This window comes from Ranitomeya imitator, chromosome 3, assembly GCF_032444005.1.
Source record: "Ranitomeya imitator isolate aRanImi1 chromosome 3, aRanImi1.pri, whole genome shotgun sequence".
NCBI classification, from domain to species: Eukaryota; Metazoa; Chordata; class Amphibia; order Anura; family Dendrobatidae; genus Ranitomeya; species Ranitomeya imitator.
The window spans coordinates 113,611,966-113,639,022 of NC_091284.1; positions in this window are offsets into that span (position 1 = coordinate 113,611,966).

Sequence of the window (27,057 nt, forward strand, 5' to 3'; positions counted from 1 at the left end):
TCCCGTCTGGCTGCCCGTAAGCTTGTTTTTTTTATCGTCACTTCATAGACGATCTCTTTTTAATTTGGACAGGCACTGAATTGGAAGCCCTTGAATTTGTTCACAGTCTCAACTCTAATTCTTGGGGTCTTAACTTTACAGCTAATTTCTCGCGCTCCTCAATTCAATTTTTAGATCTAATGGTGCATGTTGACACTGAGGGCTGTTTCTCCACCACTACTCACTTCAAAAAGGAGGATGTGAATAGTTACCGTATATACTCGAGTATAAGCTGCCCCATATATAATGCTCTGCACCGTTCATTATGGCCCCATAGATGCTCCATATAAAGCTGTGCCATATATAATGCTCTGCACAGTTCAGTATGGCCCCATAGATGCTCCATATAAAGCTGTGCCATATATAATGCTCTGCACCGTTCAGTATGGCCCCATAGATGCTCCACATAAAGCTGTGCCATATATAATGCTCTGCACCGTTGATTATGGCCCCATAGATGCTCCACATAAAGCTGTGCCATATATAATGCTCTGCACCGTTCATTATGGCCCCATAGATGCTCCATATAAAGCTGTGCCATATATAATGCTCTGCACCATTCAGTATGGCCCCATAGATGCTCCACATAAAGCTGCCCCATATATAATGCTCTGCACCGTTCATTATGGCCCCATAGATGCTCCACATAAAGCTGCCCCATATATAATGCTCTGCACCGTTCATTATGGCCCCATAGATGCTCCATATAAAGCTGTGCCATATATAATGCTCTGCACCGTTCAGTATGGCCCCATAGATGCTCCATATAAAGCTGTGCCATATATAATGCTCTGCACCGTTCAGTATGGCCCCATAGATGCTCCACATAAAGCTGTGCCATATATAATGCTCTGCACCGTTGATTATGGCCCCATAGATGCTCCACATAAAGCTGTGCCATATATAATGTTCTGCACCCTTCATTATTGCCCCATAGATGCTCCACATAAAGCTGTGCCACATATAATGCTCTGCACCGTTCATTATGGCCCCATAGATGCTCATTATAAAGCTGTGCCCCATATAGAATGCTCTGCACCTTTCAGTATGGCCCCATAGATGCTCCTTATAAAGCTGTGCCACATAGAATGCTGCTGCTGCAATAAAAAAAAAAAATCACATACTCACCGCTCTTCTCAGGACGCCGGCGCTTTCAATATTTACCTGCTCCTCGTACGGCTCCGTCTCCAGCACTGACGCTCAGCAGAGGGTGCGCACTGACTACGTCACAGCGCCCTCTAACCTGAGCGTCACTGCCAGAGGACGCTGGAGGCGGGAGCCGCACCGGAGCGAGGAGCAGGTAAATATCGCGCAGCGCTCCCCGTATACTTCCCCGCTGCATCTTCTTCCTGTATTGAGCGGTCACAGTTACCGCTCATTTTCAGTCATGAATATGTGGCTCCAGCCCTATGGGAGGTGGAGCCGCATATTCATGACTGTAATGAGCGGTATCATGTGACCGCTCAATACAGGAAGAAGATGCAGCACTGGAAGAAGCAGGGACTGCAGGGACCGCGCCGGAGCAGGTAAGTATAATTACACGCGCCCCCGTCACCTGCCGACACCCGGGTATGACTCGAGTATAAGCCGAGAGGGGGACTTTCAGCCCAAAAAATGGGCTGAAAATCTCGGCTTACACTCGAGTATATACGGTAATTGAATTTTAATAGTGGACACCTTCCCAAATGGAGCCGTAACATTTCGTATGGGCAGTATTGGCGCATAAGAAAAAATTGCACAAGGGACAAGGATTTTTTTGAAGAGGCCAAAGTCTTAGAGCAACGTGTTTTACAAAAAGGCTACCTTAAAAAACTGGTTCAAGACGCCCTTTCTAAAACAGGAATATTGTCCCAATATGAATGTGTACAGAAAATTAAAAGTAAAAAGAGTAGGGGTGCTAAATCCTTGACCTCTGAATTTGCCAAGTGGAGCTTGGTTACAACTTTTAATCAATCTCATGCTACTATCCAAAGACTTTTGAAAAAATATTGGTTCATATTGGAAGGTGACCCTATATTCTCAGGTCACATCCCTACCTACCCCAGAATAATTTATAGGCAAAATCGCACACTCCGCAACCTAGTAGCACCCAGCAATACAGTTATTAGCCCCAGTGCCATGTCTGCGACCCAGCTAACAAAAAATCCCGGCTGTTTTGCTTGCAGATCTGCAAAATATCTGTGTTATAATTCCATCAGAAATGGTGTTAAAGAATTCACATCCAATACTACTAATATTAATTACATTACAGAATCAACTACCATGTTAACTGTCAATCCTCATTTGTAGTATATCTAATGGGATGCGGATGTGGGCTCCAATACGTTGGCTGTACTATACTGACCATGCACGCAAGACTGAACAAGCATCGCCAAAATATTAGGAATGGTTTTATGTTGCACAGCCTATCAAAGCATTTTTTAACCAAGCACCAAAACATTTTTAGAATCTCTTAAACTAACTATTATAGATTTTATAACAGACAATGTATCTGATCAGTATGGGAGCTTGATTAATAGGGAAAGTTTTTGGATTTTTAAGTTGGGGACTCTGGCGCCTGAGGGGTTAAATCTTACCATTGAAAGGGTTAACAGGTGATTTCTCTGTTTTAAGTCGTTTTTATTGTGTTATTTTATCATATGTTGTCTTATTTCCTGTTTTTTTATCATGTTTTAGGGGCTTTATTTAATCCTTTTTTATATACATAGTTTTGTTCCTATTGTGTTTTTATCATGTGACCTTATTATTTTATCATGTGACTTGTTCTTATCATGTGACCTGCTGATTGTGAATTTCATTGGTTGCTATTTGTTTAACTACCGTATATACTCGAGTATAAGCCGAGATTTTCAGCCCAAATTTTTGGGCTGAAAGTGCCCCGCTCGGCTTATACTCGAGTCAATGTGGGTGGCAGGGTCGGCGGGTGAGGGCGCTGAGGTATACTTACCTAGTCCCAGCGATCCTCGCGCTGTCCCTGCCGTCCCACGGGCTTCTGTGCTGCAGCTTCTTCCCCTCTTCAGCGGTCACGTGGGACCGCTCATTAGAGATATGAATAAGCGGCTCCACCTCCCATAGGGGCGGAGCCGCCTATTCATTCCTCTAATCAGCGGTGCCGGTGACCGCTGACAGGAAGAGCTGCGGCACCGAAGACCAGGCAGAGGGACAGCGCGAGGATCGCCAGGACTAGGTAAGTATAGCATATTCACATGTCCTCGTTCCAGCCGCCGGGCGCCGCTCCATCTTCCCGGCCGGCGCCTCCATCTTCCCGGCGTCTGCGCTCTGACTGTTCAGGCAGAGGGCGCGATGACGCATACAGTGTGCGCGGCGCCCTCTGCCTGATCAGTCAGAGCAGAGACGCCGGGAAGATGGAGGCGCCGGAACGAGACGCCGGGAGCTGCAATCAAGGGAGGTGAGTATGTGTTTTTTTTTTTTTATTGCAGCAGCGGCGGCAGAGATTTCTATGGGGCACAATGAACGGTGCAGAGCACCGTATATGGCACAGCAATGGGGCACAATGAACGGTGCAAAGCACCGTATATGGCACAGCAATGGGGCACAATGAACGGTGCAGAGCACCGTATATGGCACAGCAATGGGGCACAATGAACGGTGCAGAGCACCGTATATGGCACAGCAATGGGGCACAATGAACGGTGCAGAGCACCGTATATGGGCACAGATATGGGGCACAATGAACGGTGCAGAGCACCGTATATGGCACAGCAATGGGGCACAATGAACGGTGCAGAGCACTGTATATGGCACAGCAATGGGGCACAATGAACGGTGCAGAGCACCGTATATGGCACAGCAATGGGGCACAATGAACGGTGCAGAGCACCGTATATAGCACATCTATGGGGCACAATGAACGGTGCAGAGCACCGTATATGGGCACAGCAATGGGGCACAATGAACGGTGCAGAGCACCGTATATGGCACAGCAATGGGGCACAATGAACGGTGCAGAGCACTGTATATGGCACAGCAATGGGGCACAATGAACGGTGCAGAGCACTGTATATGGCACAGCTATGGGGCACAATGAACGGTGCAGAGCACTATATGGGGCACAGCTATGGGGAAATAATGAACGGTGCAGAGCACTATATGGCACAGCTATGGGGAAATAATGATCTATTTTTATTTTTGAAATTCACCGGTAAATGCTGCATTTCCACCCTAGGCTTATACTCGAGTCAATAAGTTTTCCCAGTTTTTTGTGGCAAAATTAGGGGGGTCGGCTTATACTCGAGTCGGCTTATACTCGAGTATATACGGTACCCCTTCCTGTTCTCCCTTAATAAACTTTTACCTGATGAAGACGGTTTAACCGTTGAAACATGTTGTGGTTTAACGCTAAAATCCTTGTTTTGGTCTAATTTCCAGCGATCCTAGGACCGTTATTACTATTTTCGACGGCAAATCTATAATGACACAGTCAGGGTGCAAGGGTCTTTCCTGTCCCCGGTCACTCTTATGGGGCACGGTACATTTGGCTCCTTGCTTTCTGGTAGTCACCGATGCATTGCACCTCTCTCTGTAGTCACCAGGCACACACTGCATATCACTCTCCCTCTCTAATCCCCGCCGCTGATGACGGGAGATGGCGGACGCTGGTCTGTATGATGCTGGTACTCCCTGGACAGAGCACTTCTCTCTCTGGCTGCTGCTGCTAGACCCACAGCTCCTCTCAGCGCAGCAGTCCCTGTCCTTCTGGTCTGCTCGATGTGCATGGCTCTGCTCTGTGTGCAGGGCTCTGGTCTGTTCTGCAGCGGTCTCTCTGCAGGCGACGCGGGACTCTCTCCGTGCCACCTGTCACAGCGCCGGTACTCTGTGGCGGGGCAGGGGAAGCGGAGAGCACCGCTTGCCTGCCTGTACGCTGCAAACTGACCTGTTGTGCGTGCTTTTTGCTTTTATCCCCCCGCTGCTGCGCGTGCTTTTCTTCTCTATCTACCTGCCATCCTGGGACAGCAGGAACATCTCTCTCTCTAGCACTTCCCCCAGGCAATAGGGGAAGGTCCTGCTCACTCAGGCTTCCCCCCGGGAACGGGAGATACAGCCTCTCTAGTTCTGGACCTGGCACGCAGGTACCCGCAGTGCTGTCGACCCCCTTACAATACCACCAAAGAAACAGTGGAGTAAATGCGATCAAAAAGACAATCATAAATAAACATGGTATTGCTGAAAACATCATCTCGTCCCACAAAAAACAAGCTGCCATACAGCTCCATTGGTGGAAAGATATAAAAGTTAGGTCTCACAATAAAGTGATACAAAAATAATTATTTTTTTCTATAAAATAGTTTTTCTTGTGTAAATACATCAAAACATAAAAAAATGATATAAATGTGGAAATTGCACTGATCTGAAGAATAAAGCTGCTTTATCAGTTATTCCACATGCGGAACGGCATAAACAAAAACCCAAAAAACAATTCCTGAATTATTACTTTTTGTTCCAAAATTTGGAATAGAAAGCAATCGAAAAACTTTATGTGCCCAAAAATGGAACCAATAAAAACGTTAAATTGTCCCGCAAAAAGAAAGCCTCACAAGACTCTGTCTGCAGAAATATGGAAAGATTAGCTTTCAAATATGTAAATGCAAAAACTTGTTTTGCAAAAAAAAAGCATCTTTTAGTGTGTGACAGCAGCCAAATGTAAGAAAACAATATAAATCTAGTATGACTGTAATCACACCTACCCAAAGAATAAAGTCGTTTAATCACTTCTACTCCTTGAGGAACGGCATAAAAAAATAAATAAAACCAATTTTTCACTTGGTGTTGATATGTTGATTCTGCCTTTCAAAGATCGCAGTAAGGCTTGGCTCATATTTATCCTACGCTCTATGCTGAGTTCTTACATCAGTGTTTACGTGTAAATTTCTGAAATTTGTGATTCAGGCTGAACCCCTGATGGAAGATTCCCTATAATGAGACAGATGGGGTCAATTTATATGTTCTCTGGCCTATGTTCCTGTGGTGTCTGTCTTTTGAAGCATGCATAAAAGTGCAGTCGACCACAATTTTGTGCAAAAGAAGCACACCACTTAACACAGGCCAGATGGAGTCCAAAGTAAGTCTGCTGCCTCATTATAGTAAATGTATCATGACCCCTGATGCAGGTTTACAGCAGGGGTCTGCGCACAGATACAAAGAGAACAGGGGGGCGTGAGCGGAGAGCTGCCGTCAGCTTACCTACCTGAGCGCAGGACCTGAAACACGTGATCCTTAAGGGGAGTGGCCAGAGGCGGAGTCAGACGCCGGGTGGCAGCGGAGACCGGTGATCTCTGAGAACAGTCAGAATGTGCCGAAGTCAAGCCAGGAGGTCAATGAGGTGCTGAAGAGTGAGACACAAAAGGAATTCAGGATGTAGCCAAAGGTCAGGGAGCCAGAGATAGCGGTACAGTATGAGCGGTGCAGGCGGGTGCGGAGTAAGAATAATCAAGCCAGAAGGTCAGAGCCAGAAGAGACAGTAATAACAGAATCACAGAGCAAAACACAAAACGATAAAACGGATCAGGTCATACACGAGAGACAGTCAGACAAAACAGTATGCAAGCACACCAGGGGGTCAGACACACAGCAAGAACAAATGTATAACTGACAAGGAACCCCAGATGGGGGCGGGTACATATAGCCCTCCCAAATCCAAAAGGAGGCCACATAAAATTAACCCTGAGAGGACAGGGAAAGGAACCCTGTCCTCAACCATGATGACAGTACCCCCCATTAATGGGGGGCCACTGGACCCCCAGGCTTCTCCGGATGCCTGGCATGAAAAGCCCGAACCAACCGATCGGCATGCACCGAACTGGCCAGGAGCCAAGACCGATCCGCCAAAGCATACCCCTTCCAGTGCACCAAATATTGGAGATTCTGACGCACTCACCAAGAGTCAATGATGTGCCCCAAACCGCTTAATTTTTCCACATGAGCCGGACTCACACTTAGAGAGAAAACCTCGGACATGAAACAGATTCCTTCTTGTGTGAGAGGAGTCAATAGCCACCACCTTGACTGGAGACTCAAGCCTGACTGTCCCTATCTTATTGAGAGTCACAACATGAGAGTCAATTAAATTGATGGTATATCCACAATCAACAAAAGCAGTAGTCACAACGGGACCACCAACAAGTTCCAACTCCACCTGGAGAAGGATTTTAGCAAATGAGGAAAATTGTACCTGGGAGTCTGGGCAACCTCCTCAATCGTTACCCAGACTTAGTCATTTCCCGACATCTTAGCTGAGGAGGGGCAAGAAGGACAGTCCTTTTTTCAGTATCCTGAGGCTCCACAGTAAAAGCATAGCTGGTTGTCTCTGCGGTATCTCCTTTCCCTGTCTTTAACCGAAATGACTCCCACCTCCATAGGTTCTGGAATTGGAGAGGTGTCGCCTAGGCTGGAGTATAAAGGGGTTTCCTGCTGCATATCCCCTTTGGCATGGAGTCTGCGGCCCATATGGACAGCCTGGGTCATGGCATCCTCCAGTTTATATGGGGAGGATGCAATGCCAGTGCATCCTGCAAATGGTTGGACAGGCCCCTGCGGAACAACCCTCTCAAGGCAGCATCATTTCAAGATATCTCAGTGGCCCAGTGTCTGAACTCGGAACAGAACCATTCTGCGGAGTGCTTCCCCCCAATCATCACCATATCTTCTGCCAGACAAACTCTATCAGGCTCATCATAAATATGCCCAAGAGCTTCAAAAAACAGATCCACAGACATACGTTCTGAAGCGGAGGGAGAGGGAGAAAAAGCCCAAGCCTGTGGAGGCCCCCATAATAAAGAAATAATAATTCCCACCCTCTGGCTTTCATTCCCAGAGGCGCGGGGACACAGAGAGAAAAACAACATACACCCCTCTTTAAACACCCTGAATAATTTTTTATCCCCAGAAAAGGTGTCGGGTAACTTAACAGGTGGTTCAGGGGAAACTAAGGAAACATCAGTGGCCCCCTCATCCCGAGCACCAGAAGCAAACGAACCATGCATGGCACCAGCAACTTCTCTTTGAACTTGTTGATGCGACTGTGCCAGGGTACGTATAATACGGCCGAGAAAAAAAAAGATGATGGGAGATGCCCCATAGATTAACATTGGTCTGAGTGCTTTTTCTCTCATAGCACTAGTCCGTATTCCTCTCTATTGTGACTCCGTCCTAAGGAGAAAACTTAGGGTACCGTCACACAGTGGCACTTTGATCGCTAGGACGGCACGATCCGTGACGTTCCAGCGATATCGTTACGATTTCGCTGTGTCTGACACGCTACTGCGATCAGTGACCCCGCTGAGAATCGTACGTCGTAGCAGATCGTCTGAAACTTTATTTCGTCGCTGGATCTCCCACTGACATCGCTGAATCGGCATGTGTGATGCCGATTCAGCGATGTCTTCACTGGTAACCAGGGTAAACATCAGGTTACTAAGAGCAGGGTAAACGTAAAAAAAACAAACATTACATACTTACCTTCAGCTGTCTGTCCCCGGCGCTCTGCTTCTCTGCACTCCTCCTGCATCCTGTGTCAGCGCCGGCCAGCCAGAAAGCACAGCGGTGACGTCACTGCTCTGCTTTCCGGCTGACCAGCGCTGACAGTGCAGAGGAGAGCACAGCGCCGGAGGACAGACACGGAATGTAAGTATGTAATGTTTTTTTTTTTTTTACGTTTACGCTGGTAACCAGTGTAAACATCGGGTTACTAAGCGCGGCCCTGCGCTTAGTAACCCGATGTTTACCCTGGTTACCGGGGACCTCGGGATCGTTGGTCGCTGGAGAGCGGTCTGTGTGACAGCTCTCCAGCGACCAAACAGCGACGCTGCAGCGATCGACATCGTTGTCGTATCGCTGCAGCGTCGTTTCAGTGTGATGGTACCCTTACCCTTATATCACATAAAGTGACACTGGTCAGGATTGCTTCCAACAACCGACACTATAGTGTTTAAGTCATCTTTCTCTCTGAAAATGCAATTTGCATATGGTCATAATTGTGAAAATTGGCCTGGAAGAATATGGAGTGTGTCGGCAAATAAATATAAGTGTAATCTTCTTTGAGAATTATTTACTATGCTGAAAAATTTCTTAAAATTTTAAAGCTTCCATTTATAATATTTTCAGATGTCAGTAGATTATTTATTCTTACACAAACACAAAATCTACATATTTTGTATTTCTTTCCTTGAAGACCCTTCATCATTATCTGATGTTTTTTAAGGGGAGGCACAAGGAAAACTGATTGTGTCATGGCTATCTAATATATAAAGCTGAATGTGTGTGTGTATGTGTGTGTGTGTGTATGTATGTCCGGGATTGGCATCTGCACCGTCGCAGCTACAGCCACAAAATTTTGCACAGTCACACGTCTGGACCCCGAGAGCGTCATAGGCTATGTTGTGAGGCGAAATTTTAACCCCACGCGTTCCAATTCACCAAACAATTTTGCCCCTATCTACATAATGGGAAAAAATGAAAGGAAAAGTGTAGGAGGCAAATTGACAGCTGCCAGATGTGAACAAGGGGGACTTAAAGAATGAGAGCGATGGCGCCAAAGAGTATATACCGTACAGTTACTAAGGTGGGGCCCCGACATGGGATACTCACCACACACGGGGATATGAACACACACACAAAATGCGCCACACACTACCACGTGCTTGAACACATATTACCCTCAGCACACATTTCACCACAAATACACCAACCTCGCCACATAAAAGTCGAAACACAAAAGTCGCCACTCAAAACTCGCCACGCGCATAACTCGCCACATGCAAAAACTAGGCTCTTGCAAAACTCGCTACAAGTGCAAAACTCACCTCCTGGAAAACTCGCCACACGCAAAACTTGCACACGCGGAAAAATTGCCACATGCACAAAAGTTGCAACACATGCAAAAGTTGCCTCACACAAAACTTGCACATACTCAAAAGGCACCACACATAAAACTCGCCACGTGCAAAACTCACCATGCGCAAAACTTGCTGCACACAACTTGCTACACTAACCTGTCACATGCAACTCGACACACAAAAAGTTGCTACACGCATGTTGCCACACAAAACTCATCTCACAAAAGTCGCTACATGCATGTCGCCACACGCAACTCAACACACACAACTTGACAAACGAAACTCGCCCTAAAACACACACAAGTCTGGTATTATCCTTCAAAAATAAAAATCTGATTAATAAGCAGACAAAACTACAACAAATGTACCATATAGGAAATACGGCAGCTGTCAGTCACATGACCTGTCTATTATGTGTATGTGTGAGCTAATATATACTGCCAGGGGGAGGGCTTCCTGTTGGCTGGGGATTTATCAGGCTGCCAATTTAGCTTACAAATACTGAGGTAAAAATACTGAGCAAATAACGTGTGAACGAGGGCTAATACAGGAGGAAATGACACACAGGTATATACTATATACAGGGGAGATGACACACAGATATATACTATATACAAGAGAGATGACACACAGGCATATACTATATAGAGGAGGAGATGACATACAGGTACATATATATACAGGAGGAGATGACATACAGGTATATACTATATACAGGAGGAGATGACACACAGGTATATACTATATACAGGAGCAGATGACCTACAGGTATATACTATATACAGGAGGAGATGACATACAGGTATATGCTATATATAGAAGATGACATGCAGGTATATACTATATACAGGAGGAGATGACACACAGATATATACTATATACAGGGGAGATGACACACAGGTATATACTATATACAGGAGGAGATGACATACAGGTATATACTATATATAGAAGGAGATGACATTCAGGTATATACTATATATAGGGGAGATGACACACAGCAGGTATATACTATATACAGGGGAGATGACATACAGGTATATACTATATACAGGAGATGACATACAGATGTATACTATATATAAGGGAGATGACAAACATGTATATACTGAGGTGATGAGGTGAAAATGAGAGGTGTGAGGTGAAAATGAAAAGGTGTGAGTGCAAAATGAGAGGAGTGAGGAAAAATAGTGGAGTGATCAGAAAATGACAGATGTGAGGTTGAAATGACAAGTGTTAGGGGGGAATGAGAGGAGTGAGGGAGAAAATGAGAGGTGTGAGGGAGAAAATGAGAGATGTGAGGGGGAAAATGAAAGATGTGATTGGGAAAATGAGAGGTGTGATGGGAAAATAAGAGAAGTGAGGTGCTATAACTAAACACAGATATTTACTATGCCCAGGCAACGCCGGGCTCTTCAGCTAGTTATTATATAAATTCAAACAAGAAAGTATATACCTTATACATCCTTATGTTTTCGTGGATTTATAGTGCCAAAGCCCTTTACTAGTAATGCATTAGACCCCCAACAGTGGAGATATTCTCCACAAGTCATCTGTTCTTGTGTCAACTGTTTATGATAGTTTCCTGATTAATTTCTGCACTTCAGTGAAGCAGTGCTGACTGAAGCATTAAAGTTAGCCAGGCTAGACAGCAGCTCCTTGGTCAAAGAAGTCTTTGTCTGAGCTGAAAGAGTTACAGAAAGAAGTCCATGTAATACTGCTGTTCGCCTTATCCTTTTTATAGAAACATTTACATGAAATGCACCTAACAGCAGCTGACCTGCACAATTGCACGTACTCATTTGGCACAGACATCAGGCTTTTAACCATCCTAGTTTCATGTTGTGGTCACGATTAGTTTGCTGGCTTGGCGGAGGAAGGGGGGGGGGGGGTTATTACGGCAAGTTTGAAATAATGATAATTTAATTTATATAGTGCCAACATATCCACTGACGAGTCAAAGGTCAACAATGTTTTGAACTTTTGACTTTCAGGCTCCATATTTCACCATCCACTACTGCTTCGAACATGAGACAACGATCATTTTATAGACAATCATCTTCGCCATCTCATACATAAATTTGACTTGCAACTATATAGCATATGATTAGTTATGCAGATTCTTGTCATGTCACTGCATTGTTACTGTTTTGCTTCTGGTGTTTGAAAAATCTTTTTCTTCCTGTATACTACAAAATGCAACCTGTTCTCACATTTCCTAAGGGTATGTGTCCACAGGGCGTATTGGCAGTGCTTTGGATGCGGCGGATACCCCGCTCAGCCCAAAGCCCTGCCCCCTTTTGTACGCGCGGTGATTCCGCATGTGTTCATTGAACACATGAGGAATCACCACATCCTATACATGGAATGTGTTATTTATCTTGCGGAGACAGAGCACCTCCCCAAGATAAATAGACATGCTGCTGTCTAGAAAGAAGTGCCGCATGTCCGGTTACGCAGGTCTGCCCCCTGCGTGTTTGTACGCATAGTGGAGATGGGATTTCATAAAATCCCATCCACTATTCTGTAACATCTGGCCACTGCGGATTGGACGCTGCGTACAGCAGCAAAAACTCAAGCAATACGCCCCGTAGAAACATACCCTAATAGTTCAGTGTATTATTAGGTTGACTCCCAGGTGAAAGGTTACTGGATTGAATTCAGGAGCAGCCATGAAGACACAGCATCATCCAACTCATCGATAGCGGTCTCTCGGCTAACTGCACCATGTGCCTGCTGTTTTGGCATGTCAGGGGCTCTTCAAATGTGACATGGTATCCATAACCTATTCTAGCCAAAATAGCGTTAATTCCCTTTCCAGCCCTGCCATGTGCCCAAGCAGTTATTTTCCTACAAATATTGGGTATTGTTGACATCCATTTTCCCTGATACCCTTTTGAAAATAAAAAAATTGGGGTTAAAAAACAACATTTTTATAGAAAAAAATGTGATTTTTTTCATTTGCACGGCTCAAATTATCAAAATTATAAAATTCTGTGAAGCCTCTGAGAGTTCAAAGTGCTTACCACTAGAGTTGAGCGACTTTTACTTTTTTAGGATCGAGTCAGGTTTCGCGAAACCCGACTTTGTCAAAAGTCGGGTAGGGTGGAATCGGCCAATTATTTCAAAAATTCGGGGGCCAACCGAAACACGAAACCCAATGCAAGTCAATGGGGAATCAAAGTCGGCAGTGAGTGGAGGACAGGAAAACACCTACAGAGCCCATTTTAATGCCAAAAACATGAATTCTTATTTCTTAAGCTTGTCAATCTTAATTTACTTTATAATAATAGTTAGGCATTGAAAACAGGGGGGCATTTGGCTAAAGTTGTGGGGGGAAGGGCTGGCTCAAGATTTTAGTGGGCCCAGGAAACACGGAATAGGTCACGGTGGTGGAGCAGGGAGAGGTAAGTATTTCAACTTTGCAAGTGCTGTGATCCTGAGCAAGCAGGGGGGGCCCACTCGTTGGCACTTGGCACTGGCACAGGGCCCCTCATAGTACGGCGGTGTGTTTGACGGCGGGTGGCATCTCCCACTGCCAGAGACACTTTTGCGTACTATGAGGGGCCCTGTGCCAGTGACAACAAGTATGCCCCCCCACCTGATGAAGGAACCTGCACTTTCATCTGCACCTTCCTCTTTGTCCCCGTGTAAGGTGGTATAGTATGCGGGAAGGGGAACCTGACTTTCAGCAGGGTCAGATTCAGGCTGTGTGGAGTGCAAGGGGAATGTAGTGGTCTGGGTCAATGTACCAGCAGACTAATCTAGCAGTGGCTGGGCAATGGGCAGGATGATGAGGAAACACAGATATAGGCCCAAAATGAAAATGTAGGCTAAAAGCAGTTCAAAATTGGTAACAAGACTAAACAGGCAGCATTGCTTTGTTCAGTGGAGGACAACTGTAATTAGTGGCGCAGACACAGTTAGTAGGCCCAAAATAAAAAAGTAGGCTAAATGCAGTTCAAAATTGGTAACAGGACTAAACAGGCGGCATTGCTTTGTTCAGTGGAGGACAACTGTAATGAGTGGCGCAGACACAGTTTGTAGGCCCACAATGAAAAAGTAGGCTAAATGCAGTTCAAAATTGGTAACAGGACTAAACAGGCGGCATTGCTTTGTTCAGTGGAGGACAACTATAATGAGTGGCGCAGACACAGTTTGTAGGCCCACAATAAAAAAGTAGGCTAAATGCAGTTCAAAATTGGTAACAGGACTAAACAGGCGGCATTGCTTTGTTCAGTGGAGGACAACTGTAATGAGTGGCGCAGACACAGTTTGTAGGCAAACAATGAAAAAGTAGGCTAAATGCAGTTCAAAATTGGTAACAGGACTAAACAGGCGGAATTGCTTTGTTCAGTGGAGGACAACTATAATGAGTGGCGCAGACACAGTTAGTAGGCCCAAAATAAAAAAGTTGGCTAAATGCAGTTCAAAATTGGTAACAGGACTAAACAGGCGGCCTAGCTTTGTTCAGTGGAGGATAACTGTAATGAGTGGCGCAGACACGGTTAGTAGGCCCAAAATAAAAAAGTTGGCTAAATGCAGTTCAAAATTGGTAACAGGACTAAACAGGCGGCCTAGCTTTGTTCAGTGGAGGACAACTGTAATGAGTGGCACAGACACGGTTAGTAGGCCCAAAATAAAAAAGTAGGCTAAAAGCAGTTCAAAATTGGTAACAGGACTAAACAGGTGGCATAGCTAGGCACTGGGGTGGGCTCCTCTGCTGAGTAGCAGACAGTGGTAGTAGGCGCAAAGTATTAACTGGTCAAAATGGAGGTCAGGTCCCCTGTATATTTTAACTATCATCTATCATTTCAACAAATTTGTATTGGCAGTGCCATTGAAGGATTTAACAGCACAGACTACACAGTGGTGGAGCAGGGAGAGGTAAGTATTGCAAGTGGTAGAGCACTGTTTGAGCTGGGGGGAACACTCTCTCATGGGCGGCGGTACTGGCACAGGGCCCCTCATATTATGACGGTGTGTCTGACGTTGGTTGTGCACCACCACAGTCAGAGACACTTCATTTTACTATGAGGAACCCTGTGTCAGTGCGGTCGCCCAAGAGTGGACGCACCCACCTGTCCAGGCAAATGGCACTCGCACGGGTGCTTGCACCAGGTGGTGACGACGGCCCTGTGGGGGGAGTCAGCCCATTTAGGGAGGTTTAAAAATGGCCTATGGTGGACATTCAGCAGCTGCAAATGGCAGAATTGGAGAAGTCAGTAAGAGGAGGCCAAAAGCAAGCTACGTGTCAGCAGGAGAAGGTGGGGCAAAATAATTTGAAATCCATGATTGGTTCATTTTAATGAAGGTTAGATCCTCAACACTCTGGGTAGCCAGACGTGTCCTTTTTTCGGTCAGTATTGAACCAGCAGCACTGAAGACTCTTTCTGATAGCACACTTGAAGCAGGGCAAGCGAGCTCCTGTAATGCATATTCTGCCAATTCAGGCCAGGTGTCTAATTTAGATGCCCAGTAATTAAAGGGGAATGACCTGTGAGGGAGAACATCGATAAGGGAGGAAAAGTAGTTTGTAACCATACTGGACAAATGCTGTCTCCTGTCACTTTGAATCGATGCAGCACTATCTGTCGTGTCAGCGGTCATTGCAAAATCACTCCACAACCTGGTCATAAAACCCCTCTGTCCAACACCACTTCTGATTTGTGCACCTCTAACACCTCTGCCATGTTGCCCCCTATGGCTCTTGTGAGAACCATCACTGGCACTGTGTGCTGGGAATGCCTGAACCAAACGGTCTACAAGAGTTGCTTGTTTGGTAGACAATATTTGCTCATGGTTCTCATGTGGCATGATATTTTGTAATTTTCCTTTATATCGTGGATCCAGGAGGCAGGCCAACCAGTCCCTTTTTAGGATACGCAAGGCATACTCAGCCATGTGGGCCAATGTTCGAGGTGTCAATTCACTGCTTGTGCTGGGTTGAGGAGCACTTTCTTGCAAATCAACATCACTTGTGTCCTGCAAAAACCCTGTACCTGACCTTGCAACGCCACCAGTTTCTATTGCCCCCTGTGAAGCATCCTCCTCCCATAAATATTCATCCCCATCATCCTCCTCCTCTTCGTCCGTCACCGCATCCAGGAGAGTTCCCTGAGCAGACAATGGCTGACTGTCAAAGTTTCAGAAGTGAAGGACAGCATCCAATCCAGGTGAAGAAATAAACACTTTATTGTGCCATAGGTGCAACGTTTCAACCCCAAAGGGGTCTTTATCAAGCATGGCTGACTGTCATCAAGGCTTCCCTCCTCCTCGGCTACAGACGCCAGCTCCTTAATGTGCGTCAAACTTTGCATCAGCAGACGCATTAGTGGGATGCTCATGCTTATGATGACGTCGTCTGCACTTACCAGCCATGTGCATTCCTCAAAACACTGAAGGACTTGACAGAGGTCTTGGAGCTTTGACCACTGCACACCAGACAACTCCATGTCTGCCATCCAACTGCCTGCCCCTGTATGTGTATCCTCCCACAAATTAATTACAGCACGCCTCTGTTTGCACAGCCTCTGAACCATGTGCAGTGTGGAGTTCCACCTTGTTGCAACGTCGATTATTAGGCGGTGCTGGGGAAGATTCAGCAATCGCTGATGGTTCAGCATACGGCTGGAGTGTATGGGCGACCGGCGGATGTGCGAGCAAAGTCTTCGCACCTTCAGGAGCAGGGCTGGTAACTCCGGATAATTTTTGAGGAAGCACTGCACCACCAGGTTCAAGGTGTGAGCCAGGCGAGGTATGTGTTTTAGTTCTGAAAGGGCTATGGCTGCCATAAAATTCCTTCCGTTATCACTGACTACCTTGCCTGCCTCAAGATGTACACTGCCCAGCCATGACTGAGTTTGTTGCTGCAATTACTCGGCCAGTACTTCCGCGGTGTGTCTGTTGTCGCCCAAACACTTCATTTGTAACACAGCCTGCTGATGCTTACCACTAGCTGTTCGATAATGGGACACCTCGTGTGCAACACTGGCAGCTGCGGAGTGGTCGTGCGACTGCGCTCTGTGGACGAGCTTTCGCATCATGAGGAGGAGGAGGAGGAGGGGTGACGAACGTCTACAGCCAACTGTTTCCTAGACCGTGGGCTAGGCAGAACTGTCCCACTATGACTGTCCCCTGTGGACCCTGCATCCACCACATTAACCCAGTTTGCCGTGATGGACACGTAATGTCCCTGGCCATGCCTACTGGTCCATGCATCTGTTGTGAGGTGTACCTTTCTACTGACTGATTGCCTCAGTGCATGGACAATGCGGTCTTTGACATGCTGGTGGAGGGCTGGGATGGCTTTTCTCACAAAGAACTGTCGACTGGTTAGGTCAAAGCGTGGTACTGCGTAGGCCATCAGGGCTTTGAAAGCTTCACTTTCAACCAACTGGTAGGGCATCATCTGCAGCGAGATTAGTCTAGCAATGTGGGCGTTCAAACCCTGTGTACGCGGATGAGAGGATGAGTACTTTCTTTTCCTAACGAGAGTCTCTTGTAGGGGGAGCTGGACTGGAGCGGTGCATATGGTGGAACTAGCGGTGGTGGTTGTGGACATGACGGATTGAGAGAGGGTTGGTGATGGTATTCTCAATGTTGGCCTTCATACAGTGTTTCCTACCAATAACCTTGTGATTCCCTGACTTCTTTGGCCTTGCAACGATATCTCCACATTTGCTGCTGGTGGTGTCCTAACCGGTGGGCTTACAGTGGAGGAAGCAATGTAGCGTTGCTGACTACCTTCATTCTGAGTAGGTGCACCAATGGTACGGGACGTTTGGTAGTTAGTCCAGGCTTGCAAATGCATGCTGGTTAAATATCTAAGCATGCACGTTGTATTTAAATTTTGAAGATTCTTCCCTCTACTAAAGGTCTTTGAACATTTCTTACAGATTACTTTTGACTGATCATTCGGATCTTGGTTTAAAAATTGCCACACTGCACTCTTCCTACTATGGAATACCTTTACAGGCATTGCACGCTGTGCTACTTTCACCAGATGGCCACGCTGTCTTAAAACTGTTTTTGTTTTTGACAAACGTTTTTGGCCTGATAGGGGCCTGCCAGATGACAGCTGTTGCGATGTAGATGGCTGCAGAACATCTTCCTCCGCTTCTGAGCTACTGGCAGCGGCACCCTCTTCCCCCAATGGCTGCCAATCTGGGTCAACAACTGGGTCATCTATCACCTCCTCTTCAAGCTCATGTGCACCTTCCTCTGTGTCATCGTGTAAGGTGCTATAGCGTTCGGGACGGGGCACGATAGTCTCATCAGGGTCAGATTCTGGCTCCGTACACTGCAACAATGTAGCGTTCTGAGTCAATGGAACAGCATTATAATCTAGCTGTGGCTGTGCATCAGTGCACTCCATGTCCAATTCATCTTGTAATGGGCAGTTAACAATTTCTCGTTTTAACCCAGGCACGGTATGTGTAAAGAGCTCCATGGAGTAATCTGTAGTGTCGCCTGACGCATCCTTCACTTTTGGTTTGGGTGAAGGACACAAGGAAACGTCTTGTTCCTGACCGGGAGCATCCACTGACGACTCGCTGATTTTATATTAGGAACTTTTTGAAGAGGAGGCGAAAGAGCTAGAGGCTGAGTCAGCAAAGAAAGCAAAACTTTTTCCTGCTGCTCCGGCTTTAAAAGTCGTTTTCCTATTCCCAGATAAGGGAGCCTTCGAGGCCTTGTGTAGCCAGACCATGACGCTGGCTCAACAGGTCCAACCTTAGGTGCTATTGTGCTTTTGCCATTACCACCAGATGCACCACCACCATCAGTACCAGCTCGCAACCACCGCCCACGGCCTCTTCCACCTGACTTCCTCATTTTTTGGAAAATCTAACCAAAATAACAACCGTTATATGGTACTGTAAAACAAGGTAGAAGATGTATATAAACGTGTTGAGATTTAAAATCTCCCTTTTTAGGGGGAGACTGAACAAAAAATCAGGCCCTGTGCAAAAAACAACACAATGTAAGTGGCTGAAAGTGGCTGGCTGATATACCACAAACTAACAGGACAGAAGTATATCCACTTTGTGAAAATTTGAATCTCACTTTTTTGGGGAGAGACTGAACCGAAACTCAGGCCCAGTGTATAAAGCAACACATTGTAAGTGGCAGAAAGTGGCTGGAAGATATATGAAAAAATACAAGGACTGTAGTACAATTTCAATCTCCCAACAATGATCTCAGGAAAAGTATGGCAGCAATAAAAAAGACTGCTGCACTCAAAAGTGTGGACAAATAAACAAGATAACTGTGCAGAAAGGAGCAACAGGATTTTTGCTTTGAAAAAGCAGTTGGTTTGCACAGCGGTGTGCAAACAGCAATGTAGTTATCAGGGAGCCTTATAAGGCAGCCTAATAAGCTACAGAGCTGATGCACAAAAATATAGCCTTCACTGTCCCTGCAAACAAATGGTGGCGTTGGACAGTGGAAATCGCTACAGCACAAGCAGTTCCGGGGCTTAATCTTCCCTCCCTAACTATATCCCTTCTTCTGATGAAGCTGCGGCAACCTCTCCCTATGCTACGATCGGCAGAAGTAAGATGGCGGTCGGCATACACTCCCCTTTATAGCCCTTGTGACGCCGCAGAATGCAAGCCAATCACTGTCATGCCCTTCTCTAAGATGGTGGGGACCAAGACCTATGTCATCACGCTGCCCACACTCTGCGTCCTCCTTCATTGGCTGAAAAATGGCGCTGAAAGCGGCATACGAAATGCGACTTTGGCGCAAAGATCGCTGACCTCATGGCCGATCCCACACTAGGATCGGGTCGGGTTTCATGAAACTCGACTTTGCCGACAGTCGGCGATTTTTGAATTTGTCCGATCCGTTTCACTCAACCCTACTCACCACAGTTATAGATAAATTCCTTTAGGGGTGTAGTTTCCAAAATGAAGTCGTTTGTGGAGGTTTTCCAATGTTTAGGTACATCAGAGGCCCTATAAATGCGACATGTGACTATCGATTCCAGCCAATTTTGCATTTCAAAACTCAAACCTTGCTCCTACCATTTTACACCCTGCCATGCGCCCAACAAGTAGTTTTCCACCACATTTGAGATATTGGCGTACTCAGAAGAAATCGCACAACAAATTTATGGTGCACTTTCTCCTGTTACTTTTGTAAAAATTAAAAAATTGGGGATAAAAGAACATTTTTGTGGGAATTTAGATTTTTTTATTTTCATGGCTCAATGCTACAAAGTTCTGTGAAGCACCTGGGAGTTCAAGGTCCTCACAGTACATAACTAAATTTCTTGAGGGGTCCAAAATGTGTTAGTAGTGGGGGGTATCCACTGTTTAGGCATATCAGAGGCTCCTCAAATGTAACATGGCATCCACTATCGATTCTAGCCAACTTTGTTTTCAAAAAGTCAAAAAGTGCTCCTTTCCTTCAGAGCTCTGCCATGTGCCCAAACAGTAGTTTTCCCCCACATATGGTGTATCGTCGCTCTCAGGGAAAATTGTACCACAAATTTTGGGTTCCATTTTTCCCTGGTAACCTTGTGAAAATAAAAAAAATTGGGGATAAAAGAACATTTTTGTGGAAACGTGATTTTTTTTATTTTCACGGCTAAACATTATAAAATTCTGTGAGGCCCCTGAGGGTTAAAGATATTCTTAACACGTTTAGATAAATTCCTTGAGAGGTGTAGCTTCCAAAATGTGGTAATTTCTGAGGGGGTTCTGGCAAACAAGACTTAATACTTGGTGGCAAAATCCTTGCTGGCAAGCACAGTAGTCAGATGTGTTTTGTATTTGATGATGATGAGGTTTGCGCACATGTCAGGAGGAATTTTGGTCCACTCCTCTTTGCAGAACATCTCTAAATCATTAAGATTTTGAGGCTGTTGCTTGGCTACTTGGAGCTTCAACTCCTTCCATTTCTATGGGATTAAGGTATGGGTTTTCTATGGGATTAAGGTCTGGAGACTGGCTAGGCCCCTCCAAGATCTTAATGTGTTTCTTTTTGAGCCACTCCTTTGTTACCTTAGTTGTATGTTTTGGGTCATTGTCTTGCTGGAAGACCCAGCCATGACCCATTTTTAATGTCCTGGCGGAGGGAAGGAGGTTCTCACTCAGGATTTTACTGTACATGGCTCCATCAATTCTCCCATTGAATTGGTGAAGTAGTCCTGCGCCTTTAGCAGAGAAACACCCCCAAAACATAATGTTTCCACCTCCATGCTTGACACTGGGGACGGTGTTCTTTGGGTCATAGGCAGCATTTCTCTTGCTCAAAACATGGTGAGTTGAGTTAATGCTAAAGACCTCAATTTTTGTCTCATCTGACCACAGCACCTTCTCCCAATCACTCACAGAATCATCCAGGTGTTCATTGGCAAACTTCAGATGGGCCTGCACATGTGCCTTCTTGAACATGATCCGTTTTTTTCCGCTGGATCTGTTTTTTTCTCATACAGTTGTATTAGCGCCGGATTGCGCCTGATGGCCACAAGTTTCATCTGTTTTTTGCCGGATCCATCAAAAAAGTTGTTTCCGCCGGACGGAAAACACATACAGAGGAACAGTTTTTCTGTCTGGCGAAAGAACGCACAGCGACAGATCTGGCAAAAAACGGCTGAAACGTGTGGCCATCAGGCGCAATCTGGCGCTAAAACAACTCTATGAGAAAAAACGGATCCAGCAGAAAAAAAAACGGATCGTTTTTTTTTCAAAAATTGTGCTGATGTAAAGTAGTCATGTGGTAAATGTTATTTAGGAACTACTGTATACACTCGAGTATAAGCCGACCCGAGTATAAGTCGACCCCCCTAATTTTGCCACAAAAAACTGGGAAAACTTAATGACTCGAGTATAAGCCTAGGGTGGGAAATGCCGCAGCTACCAGTAAAAGTCAAAAGTAAAAATAGATACCAATAAAAGTAAAATTAATTGAGACATCAGTGGGTTAAGTGTTTTTGAATATCCATATTGAATCAGGAGCCCCATATAATGCTCCATAAAGTTTATGATGGGCCCCATAAGATGCTCCATATTAAAATATGCCCCATATAATCCTGCATAAAGGTTCATAATGGCCCCATAAGATGCTCCATAGACACATTTGCCCAATATAATGCTGCACAAATGTAGATTATGGCCCCATAAGATGCTCCATAAAGATATTTGCCCCATATAGTGCTGCACAAACGTTGATCATGGCCCCATACAGACACTTGCCCCATATAGACACTTGCCCCATATAGTGCTGCACAAACGTTATGGCCCCATACAGACACTTGCCCCATATAGTGCTGCACAAATGTTATGGCCCCATATAGTGCTGCACAAACGTTATGGCCCCATAGAGACACTTGCCCCATATAGTGCTGCATAAACGCTATGGCCCCATACAGACACTTGCCCCATTCAGTGCTGCACAAACGTTATGGCCCCATATAGTGCTGCACAAACGTTATGGCCCCATATAGTGCCGCACAAACGTTATGGCCCCATATAGTGCTGCACAAACGTTATGGCCCCATATAGTGCTGCACAAACGTTATGGCCCCATATAGTGCTGCACAAACGTTATGGCCCCATACAGTGTTGCACAAACGTTATGGCCCCATATAGTGTTGCACAAATGTTATTGCCCCATACAGTGCTGCACAAGCGTTATGGCCCCATACAGTGCTGCACAAACGTTATGGCCCCATAGATGCTCCATACAGACACTTGCCCCATTTGCTGTTGCTGCGATAAAAAAATCACATGCTCACCTCCCTGTAACTCAGTCCCCCGGCACTTTCAATATTCACCTGCTCCTCGTTCCGGCGCCGCTCCATCTTCAGTGTCTCCTACACTGACGTTCAGCAGAGGGCGCACACTAACCACGTGACCGCGCCCTCTGACCTGAGCGTCACTGCACAAGATGGTGAAGACGGAGCGGCGCCGGAACGAGGAGCAGGTGAATATCACGCAGCGCAGCGCTCCCCTCCCCGTTATACTCACCTGCACCTGGTGCAGTCCCTGCACGTCTGTTCCCCGGCAACGGCAGCTTCTTCCTGTACTGAGCGGTCACGTTACAGTAATGAATATGCTGCTCCACCTCTATGAGGTCACCTCTGTGACCACTCACTACAGGAAGAAGCTGTCAGCGCCGGGGAAAAGAGACCGCACCAGGAGCAGGTGAGAATAATTAGACAGCCCTCGCTCCCCCTGCCCTGCGGACCCCTGGTTATGACTCGAGTATAAGCCAAGAGGGAGACTTTCAGCCCCAAAAAATGGGCTGAAAATCTCGGCTTATACTGGAGTATATACGGTATTTTGCATGACATAACTCTCTTGTTTAATGGCATAAAAATAAAAATTTTAAAAACTGAGAAATTTTCAACATTTTTGCCAAATTTCAGATATTTTCAGAAATAGACACAAGTTATATCAAACACATTTTACCACTATCATGAAGTACAATATGTCATGAAAAAAACAATCTGAGAATCACTGGGATATATTGAAGCATTCCAGAGTTATTACCTCATAAAGTGACACTGGTCAGAATTGAAAAAATTGGCCCGGTCATTAACATGCAAGATAAGAGATAGCTGCAGAAAAAAGGATATATTCAGCTCACCCTTTAGATGAATTTTCTTATGAGTCCAGGAAATCTTGAGCACGGATTTGTGTCGCTGCCAGACGCCTAGAGATGCACATGTGGAAAACTGGGAATCCAGCTCCAAGAGATAAAATCACTTAACTTTAATAGTATTCATTTAAAATTGAAATAGGCTATAAGACATACAAAAACCCGATATACCGGAAGGAGAGTGCCTGTGTAAACTGTACGCGTTTCGAACACACAAGTGCTCTTAGTCTCAGAGATAGCTTATGCTGCATGCCAGTTGTCCATTGTTTTTGGAGGATTCACATCCATACCTGGTCTCTCCTGTTCTGCTGTTCATTTCAACAAAGATAAGTTCTGGCTTTGTTTTTGCTGTCCACCTGCTGTGGACCTTATAGTTCTGTGCATTTTCATGTTTTGTCTTGTCCAGCTTTGTCTGTGAATGATTTTTTGCAGCCAAGCTGTGTCTCTGGAGATGCAGATATACCCTCCATGTCTTTAGTCAGATGTGGTGATTTGTATTTTCTGTGGTGGATATTTTCTAGTGTTTTAATACTGACCGCATAGTACTCTGTCCTTTTCTTTCTTTTTAGCTAGTATGGCCTCCTATGCTAAATCCTGATTTCATATCTGCGTATGTTATTTCCCTCTCCTCTCACAGTCAATATTTGTGGGGGGCTGTCTATCCTTTGGGGATTTTCTCTGAGGCAAGATAGTTTTCCCATTTCTGTCTTTAGGGGAAGTTAGTTCTTAGGCTGTGTCGAGGGGTCTAGGGAGTGTTAGGTACCCCCCACGGCTACTTCTAGTTGCGCTGCTAAGTTCAGGGTTTGCGGTCAGCACAGGTACCACCTTCTCCAGAGTACGTCTCATGCTGCTCCTAGGCCACCAGATCATAACATTACACTACCCCTGTGGTCTTGCAGTTGGAAAAGCCACGTTGATAGTATACCTTCCCTGTGGCTGAACTACGGAACGATTTGCTTGGTTCCATCCATTTACACATACTACAATCACCACATTTAAAGAAGCCACATGGCTTCCTATCTAGCCAAGTTCCACTCGTTGTCGGCCTCCTGTATTGGCTATGTACCAACATGTCCCTAAGGGACTTCCCTTTTCTGAAGGTAATGCTGGGGTATTCTCCCGCCACCTCTCTCAGATCAGGGTCCAGTTTTAGAATATCCCAATGTTTCAACAGGACTTTTTGGACCTCCTGATGCCTAACATCAAATGTACCTATGATCCTAATGGTTTCCATGGAGTCCTTTACTGTACTTTACTAGTTTCTGTCTGTCAGCTCTCTCAGGCTGGTTTCATATTTGCGTTTTTTGCCGCAGCGTTTGTACCGCATATAAACGCATGCGTCGTGTTTTTCTATATTTAACATTAAAAACGCATGCGTTTTTTTGTTTGCATTTTGCCGCGTTTGACGATGCATGCGTCTTTTTGTTGCTTGCGGCTTGGCGCGGAAATGCAACATGTAGTAATTTCTAGAAGCGTCTATTTGCGGCCAGGAAACGCATGCGTTCAATTGCGCATGGTTTGCGTAAAAAAAAAGCATTGCTGTCTATGTAAACGCACGCGTTTTTAAGCACATGCGTTTGGTTGCGTTTTTGAACACATGCGTTTCAATAGAGAAAAACAAGTCTAGACACTGATAAGCCACACCCCACCATCAAGGTGATAAAGGGATCCAAACCCTAACCCTAAACCTAACCCTATCCCTAACCCTAAGCCACCATCAAGGTGATAAAGGGATCCAAACCCTAATCCTAACCCTAACCCTAACCCACCATCAAGGTGATAAAGGGATCCAAACCCTAACCCTAACCCTAGCCCTAACCCTAACCCTAAGCCACCATCAAGGTGATAAAGGGATCCAAACCGTAACCCTAACCATAGCCCTAACCCTAAGCCACCATCAAGGTGATAAAGGGATCCAAACCCTAACCCTAACCCTAATGGGAAAATGGAAATAAATGCATTTTTTTAAATTTTTTAATTTTTCCCTAACTAAGGAGTTGATGAAGGGGGTTTGATTTCTATTTATAGGGGGTTTTCTAGTGGATTTTTATGATTGGTAGCTGTCACACACTGAAATACGCTTTTTATTCCAAAAAATATTTTTTGCATTACCACATTTTGAGAGCTACAAGTTTTCCATATTTTGGTCCACAGAGTCATGTGAGGTCTTGTTTTTTGCGGGACGAGTTGACATTTTTATTGGTAACATTTTCGGGCACGTGACATTTTTGATTGCTTTTTATTCCGATTTTTGTGAAGCAGAATGAACAAAAACCAGCTATTCATGAATTTCTTTTGGGGGGCCATTTATACCGTTCCGCCATAATACACGCCCTCTGTAGTCCCATTAGCGGTGTCTGGATCTTGATTTTTCTCTTGTGAAAATTATCATCATGCGTACCAAAAGCACAAACGCAGGAAAAAACGCATGTAAACGCGTACAAACGCGGCGTTTTTTTAACCGCATGCGACAACGCATGCGTCTAAAAAATGCAGCGTTTGTACGCATTTACATGCGTTTTTTTCACCACTTGCGGATGCGTTTTAAACGCAAATGTGAAACCAGCCTTAGCATGCTCAACGGCGGTGTCCAAAACATGCCCAGGGTACCCTTTCTCCCTAAACCTATTATACATGTCACCTGCTTGCCTATCAAAAAGATCTTTTCTGGAACAATTCCTTTTCAATCTCAGAAATTGTCCCTTAGGGATCCCCTTTTGAGGGGGACTGGATGGTGGCTTTGCCAATGTAGGAGACTATTTGTACTTGTTGCCTTTCGATATATACTTGTGGATATGTTGACTTTTTTTTTTTTTTACAAACCCTTCCTACAGTATATACCACTTTGAGAAAAAGAAAAAAAGGAATACCACCACTAAAAGTCCCAATACATTAAAGTAGTGAATCAACAATAGATTTTATTTGAATCAGGTGATAATCAATAGGATTAACATTGCCTAAAAGATATGTAAAAAAAAGTGTAATAAAAACAAGAGGAGCACACCCAGAATGGTGTAGATCAGTATTCAGAGGAAGAGAATTATGTAAAATTCAATACAAATAAGAGATCCAGAGATTTAGCAGTGTGTGAAATGATGCCGGATATTTTTTTTTCTATTGGCTGATCCTGGTAAATATGAATTATTGGTTATTCATTCATTACACTCAATTCTACACTGAGCATAGTGCCTTTTGCTGACATTACATGTATTGCTCCTGTATATTTAGCTCAGAGTAAAAGTTAACACCATATAGAGAGAACATGTGCTCTGTGGGACATATATAATCATGACTCACAGGAAGGAGGGGCTCTCTCGCTCTCTCTTGGGGTCTCTTTGCTCTCTTTGGACACTTCACACACTCCACACAGACAACAGAAGGACAGCTGGTATGTGAGTTAGCCTCATGCTTCTTGATGGACTTCTACTATGCTTTTGACAGAGGCAGACGCCATTTACCATTCAGAAGCTAAAAAAAGATATGGAATAAACTTTGATATGGACCATGTGCTTTGCTGCAATGATGCTTTTTAATGGACCACTACATTTTTTATAAG